This window comes from Nicotiana sylvestris, chromosome 1, assembly GCF_000393655.2.
Source record: "Nicotiana sylvestris chromosome 1, ASM39365v2, whole genome shotgun sequence".
Lineage (NCBI taxonomy): Eukaryota > Viridiplantae > Streptophyta > Magnoliopsida > Solanales > Solanaceae > Nicotiana > Nicotiana sylvestris.
The window spans coordinates 67003428-67010367 of NC_091057.1; positions in this window are offsets into that span (position 1 = coordinate 67003428).

Below are 6940 nucleotides of genomic sequence, written 5' to 3' on the forward strand. Positions count from 1 at the left end.
GTTTAATCTGTTAATAAATTACAAACCAAAATCTTGATCTATTAGTAAAGATTTCCAACCGATTTAGTATCAGTTGGCAAGTTTACTAACAGATACCATTCGGTTGGTAATTTACTAACGCATTTTAAATTGGTTGGTAAATTAGCAACAAAATTCTTTTGTTGGTAAATAGTTGGTTGGTAATTTGTTACTAATCTGTTAATAAACTATACTTCATTTTTTCCACCATATTTAACAACGGATATGTACTCCGTTGGTAATATTACCTACGAAAAATGTTTGTTGGTAATATTTGAGTTGGTAATCCGTTAGTAAGCAGTTGCTAGATTAGCCGCCTATTTTTCCCGCCATATTTACCAACTAAATTATTTAGTTAGTAAAATTTTGGTTGGCAATTCGTTAGGAATCCGTTACTAAATTTTGAAAAGTAAATTAGTTACCATTTTGTTAGTAATCTGTTGCTAATACACTAACAACTTCGGGTCGTTGGTAAAGTCCGTTGCAATTGAGGGTTTTTTTTTTTTTTTGTAGTGAACGGCCCAGTATAATCTCACAAATGGGGTCTGGAGAGGGTAATATGTACGCAGATCTTACCCCTACCCCGAGGGGCAGAGAGGCTGTTTCCAGGAGACCCCCGACTCAAGAAAACAACGAGAGACGATATATTAGTACTATCAATAGACTCACAATAAAATAACATAACATAACATAAAATATCATAAAATAACAAAATAACAGCAATATAAGAAATATAGGAAATACGAAAAAGATGGAAGGTATAATAATATCCAGCAGATAAAGACCTGCATCAGTAGCTGACCAGCAGCATCCTAAGACTAACTACTAACTGGTTAGTCTCACTCTAGTGCGCTGTAGAAATATTCATAACTTCCCCCTAACCTACAACCTTAATGTTCGACCTCCACAATTCCCTGTCAAGGGTCATGTCCTCAGTAATCCTAAGTCGAGCCATGTCCTGCCTGATCACCTCTCTCCAATACTTCTTAGGTCTCCCTCTACCTCTCCTTGTGTCCACCACAACCAGTCGCTCACACCTCCTCACCGGTGTACTATAAAGTAGAGTTGTATAATTATTAGTAGTATGTAGTATGTAGTATGCAATGATTAATATCTTGTGTGCGTCTCGGGCGCACATTAGATATACAGATTGGAGGAGTGTAACTTTTTATACACTGAATGTATAATCTTTTCACTAAATTAGATTATCTTCAAATAATTACAGGTAATTATTTATAATAATAAAAATTTAGTTTATACGTTTACGAGACGCACATTAGATATACAGATTGGAGGAGTGTAACTTTTTATACACTGAATGTATAATCTTTTCACTAAATTAGATTATCTTCAAATAATTACAGGTAATTATTTATAATAATAAAAATTTAGTTTATACGTTATAATATGTAAAATACATGCATTAGTAATGTCACGACCCAATTCCCGAACCTGGTTGTGATGGTGCCTCTCATGAATACAAGGCCAGCCATTCAACCCAATTCATCCTTTTAAGACAATTAATTAACACAATTATAGTATAAACATGGTTTAATAATATCCAATAGCGGAAAGTATAGATAAAATACGGAAATTCAACCCAACTCAGCCCTAACCGGGGTGTCACAAGTCATGAGCTACTACAGAGTTTACTAAAATTCTACAAAGTATGGAATTAGGAACAAAGTCTGAAGATATCATAAATATGTGACGACCCGAAGGGTCATCACCGTAGTTCTTCCTTGTTCCGCTCTTTCGAGGCCTTGAAAACCTCGCTTTTAGTTGCCTCGATTGGCGTGCGCAGTTCGGGCGTGTAGCCGGAAAGTTTTTATGTTAGAATATGTGAATTATGTGAAACATTTGATGAATTTTGGTATTAATATGCATAATGTTGACTTCGGTCAACATTTTGGGTAAACGGACCCGGACCTGTGATTCGACGGTCCCGGAGGGTCCGTAGAAAAATATGGGACTTGGGCGTGTGCCCGGAATCAAATTCTGAGGTCCCAAGCCCGAGAAATGAATTTTTGAAAGAAATTATTTTTCTGAAATTTGATATGAAAATTTGAAATGAAAAAGGGGTTAGAAAATATAGGTATCGAGCTCGTATTTTGGTTCCGACGCCCGGTACAAGTCTTAAATATGTGTTAAGCACTATCTGCAAAGTTTGGCTAAAAACGGACGTCATATGATGTGTTTCGGACTAAAAATGGAGAATTTGAGTTATGAAAGTTGAAGAAAGAAAATCATGTGTTTGAGGCTTGATCCTATGTATATGATGTTATTTTGGCGATTTGATCGCACGAGTAAGTCTGTAAGATGTTTTTAAGGTTGTGTGCATGTTTGGTTTGGAACCCCGAGGGCTCGGGTGAGTTTTGAATGGGGCCCGGGAGGTCTTGGACTTAAGAAAATGCAGGTTCAGGTGTTGCAGACACCAGCGCGGCCGCGGTCATTTCCGCGCGGCCGCGATGCCTTTCTGTGCGGTCCGCGTGGCTGAGTCTGAGGGCTAGGGTTTCAGGTCAACCAGCGCGGCCGCACACCAAAACAGTGCGGTCCGCGCTGGAAGGGTTCAGAGAAGCCCCAATTTTTCTCCCACTCGGCGCGGCCGCAACACATTTTTGTGCGGTCCGCGCCAGGTCCTCAGAAAGGTATACAAGTTCGGAAAATCTCAGTCATTTTTCACTTTTCAAAAACCCAAAACCTAAGAGGCGATTTTCCAAACAACCTTTTTTCTCCAAAACGATTGGTAAGTGATTTCTAACTTAATTTCTTTATTCCTTAACATCTTTTAACATAATTTCAACTTCAAATCAAAGATTTTCATGGGGAAAATTGGGTGTTTTGGGTAGAACCTAGGTTTTCTACAAATTGAGAAGTTGGACCTCAATTTGGGGTCCGATTTAAAAACAAATCATATATTGGGATTCATGGGGGAATGGGTAACCGGGTTTTGGTCCGAACCTCGAGTTTCGACCACGTGGGTCCGGGGGTATTTTTGACCTTTTTGGGAAAAACCTTGAAAAATCTATTTTCATGCATTGGGGATGATTCATTTAGTAATTATTAATGTGATTAAGTAACTTATGACTAGATTCGAGCGGATTGGTGGTGGAATCAAGAGGTAAAGCTATACTAGAAGCGTGAGTTGAGTTTGGAGCATTCGAGGTAAGTGTTTGTTCTAACTTTGGCTTGAGGGAATAGGATTAGGATGATATTTGCTACTTGCTAATGTGGAGTACGGTGTATAGGCATGGTGATGGTTATCTATGCACCGGAGTCTAGCATGACCGTGAGTCTTGATTGCTTTTAATTCAAAAAATATGACACAAGCTCCTTGTTTATTTGATAAGTTTCATATAATGTGAACGGTTGAGGAAGAATGATTTAAAATGAGAATGTGTTGTGAATACTCCCTTGCCGGGATGTGTAGACTGATCATGCCAGGCGAAAAGTGGCGAAGTCGACCCCATTGGTCTCTACAATGCCAATAGTCCGTAGAACCTCATGACAGCTGAATATGAAATCCTGAGCATCCTCTGAGGGAGTGCCACTATATGTAGTTGTGAAGAGCTTGGTGAAACAATCAAGCCTCCACAAAGCATCCGCGGACATAGCCGCACCATCACTGGACTGAGCCGCAATACCTGGCTGGGCTGCCACAGCTGGCTGAACTGCTGGAACCTGAGCCTGAGGAGCTACCGGCTCTGGAGTACGAGTATCGGGAGTCTGAACTCCTCCCCCAGCCTGAGATGTGGCTGGAGCTACGGGAAGCAAACCCGCTCTAGAAATGCCCTCCATAAAGCCTACCAGTCGGACCAAAGCATCCTGAAGCGCTGGAGTGGCTATGAAACCCTCAGGGACCTGAGCTGGGCCCACCGGAGCTGCTGGAGCTGGAACCCCTTCGTCGTAGTCAACATGAGGCTCCACCTCTGGGACTGCCGCTCGGGGCTGAGCTCTGCCCCGGCCTCGGCCTCTGGCACGGCCTCGCCCTCTGCCCCTAATAGGAGCTGCTGCTGGGGGCTCGGGCTGCTGCGCGGTAAAAGAGGAAGCATGTGTCCTCGCCATCTGCGAAAGAACAGAGTGGAAAGAGAATCAGTACTTGAGAAACAGAATCGCACGACAAGAATGAACAAGGTGAAGTTTTCCTAACTCGGTAGCCTCTGCGGGATAAATACAGACGTCTCCGTACCGATCCCTCAGACTCTACTGAGCTTGTCCGTGAGTTGTGAGACCTAAGTAACCTAGGGCTCTGATACCAACTTGTCATGACCTGGATTTCCCACCATCGGGTGTCGTGATGGCGCCTACTATCGGAGCTAGGCAAGCCAAATATTTAAAACACCTTTCCTGCTTTCTTTCAAACAATATAATAAACGAGACAAAATCTAAGCGGAAGACTTTAAATCTAAAGCAACTGAAAACCAAAAGTGCGGAAGTTTGAACCAAAATGCTACCCAGAGTCTGGTGTCACTAGCTCACGGACTACTACAGAATACTACAATCAATGTCTGAAGGGAAAATACATCATGTTTGTCTGATACAAGATAAACAAACAAAAAACATGGAAAGGGACTTCGGCCTGCGAACGCCAGCTAGGCTACCTCGAGAGTCCCTGGACTGAAGATATCTCCCAGAAGTCCTACTGCTGCGGTCCGTAAGCTGCTCCTTGATCTGTGCACAAAAATGCACAGAGTGTAGCATCAGCACAACCGACCCCATGTGCTGGTAAGTGCCTGGCCTAAACCCGGCGAAGTAGTGACGAGGCTAGACAGTACCTACCACAATTAACCTGTGCAGATATATATACAACAAGTGCGAGAAAACAAATAACAAGACAATACAAAGTAAAACTGGGAGGGGACATGCTATCGGGGAGTAACAGATAAAAATGAAATATCGGAAATAACAGCAGAACTCCGGTTTCCATGATATATATATATATATATATATATATATATATACCTAGTGGACGGCGTGCCACAGAATCCCATAATATCATACATAAGTGGATAGCGTGCCACATGCTCCCATAGTATAGTATATAAGTGGACGGCTTGCCACACGATCCCATAATATCATATATAAGTGGACGGCGTGCCACACGATCCCATAATATCATATATAAGTGGACGGCATGCCACATGATCCCATAATATCATATATAAGTGGACGGCGTGCCACACGATCCCATAATATCAAATATAAGTGGACGGCGTGCCACACGATCCCATAATATCATATATAAGTGGACGGCGTGCCACACGATCCCATAATATCATATATAAGTGGACGACGTGCCACACGATCCCATAATATCATATAAAAGTGGACGGCGTAACACACGATCCCATAATATAGTTCATAATATCTGACTTCATATAGTAGACCCCTTCAGGGGAGAATAACAACTCAATACCTTTAACCCGGCAAGGGGTACAACTAACAGCCCAAAATGTCCCGACAAGGGAGAATATATATAGCGTGATTCTTGACGTGAGCAGGTGCTGGCGCCTCTGTGCTTGGTCCGGCTGTTTAGGATTAGTTTTCCATGGACGCATTAACTGCGCCCGTCGGTCAGTCTTCCAAAGCCTAGATTATCGTGTCGTCATCCCCTATAAATGGGGGTGCCCTGGCTTTGCTTTTCCTATCCCAGTGCCTTCGTTGGCTATTGTAATTGTATGTAATTACCACTCGAGGGATGTCTATATGCAATTTTTTATGAATAAGAATATACTTTGCTGACTTCTGCTTTACTTACTTTACTTTGTTTCTGTATGCTCTCATGCCCTTCGAAGCTCTTTGAATGCCTTCTTTTACTCGTTGACTGCTGATATCTAACTTGCGCGCCAGCTTTCACTCTGATCTTCGTCGAATTGACATGGCTCTCCTTCGAACCCGTCATCATGCTTCGGACTAATCTTGGATTGATCTGATAGGTTCGGGCGTCGAATTCCGAGGCTTTCGAGAATGTTAACCTGGATGAAGGTCATCTTTGGGTACCCGAGGGTCCCTATTGATCTTGATGTAGATAACCCTTTTAAAATGTATAGGACTGACTTATGCTGAGGAGTTTACTTATATTTGGGCGCTTCCTCGGTCCTTTGTGGAGCTTTCGCGATCGAAGCTTCCTGTGTTTATTCCTCTTTTCAGAAAGAGGGGATCACGAGACCAGGTGCTTGCCTTGCGTTAAGTGTCGGCGTTTAAAGCTTATCGAGGTCCGACTTCTTTGGGTCGGGGGTTCTTGATGTAGAGTGTTGCCTCGAGCTTGGAGATAATATGAATGGCCCCTCGAGTCTTGACTCCTCGTTGAAAGGTGCTTTCTGGATCGGGTACCGATCCGTCGATCTATGTCGAGGCTGTTGGCTTCCCAGGGCTTGCCTCGGGGAGGCTAATCGTCGCTACTTCTCGCATATATGTGGGGCGGCTTCAGCTCCTTCGCAAGACTTCACTATTTTAAGATAGCTGCCTTTCTGCTTTGGTACGGGGTATTTCGTCTCTTTATGCGCAAAACGTGTTGGTGTGTGCCCTTGCCTTGACCTGTTAGTTTCACCATAGTCATGGATACCATTTCAGGGCCGATCCGGTAGGGGACGGGGGGCACTGCTCCTGATGCTTGGGAACCGAGGGATTTTGCTCTGGAGACGGTGTCCTTGATAAGAGAGGAACACCTAAAGATGGTGAAGAGGTACTGCGGGTGGAGCGAGGGGATAACATTGCAGGTGTTTTCCCTAGATGAGGGCATCGCGGACTCCACTCGTGGATTTTTGAGTGTATACCTATACCCTTTCGCATTTGGCCCCCCTGATAGGGTTGTGCTTGATTTTTGCTCAAAGTATCGGGTTACCCTGGCACAGATTCATCTATCATTTTGGTGAACGGCGTTGATAATGAGATTCATTGCGGAGAAAGTCGGGCTTGAATT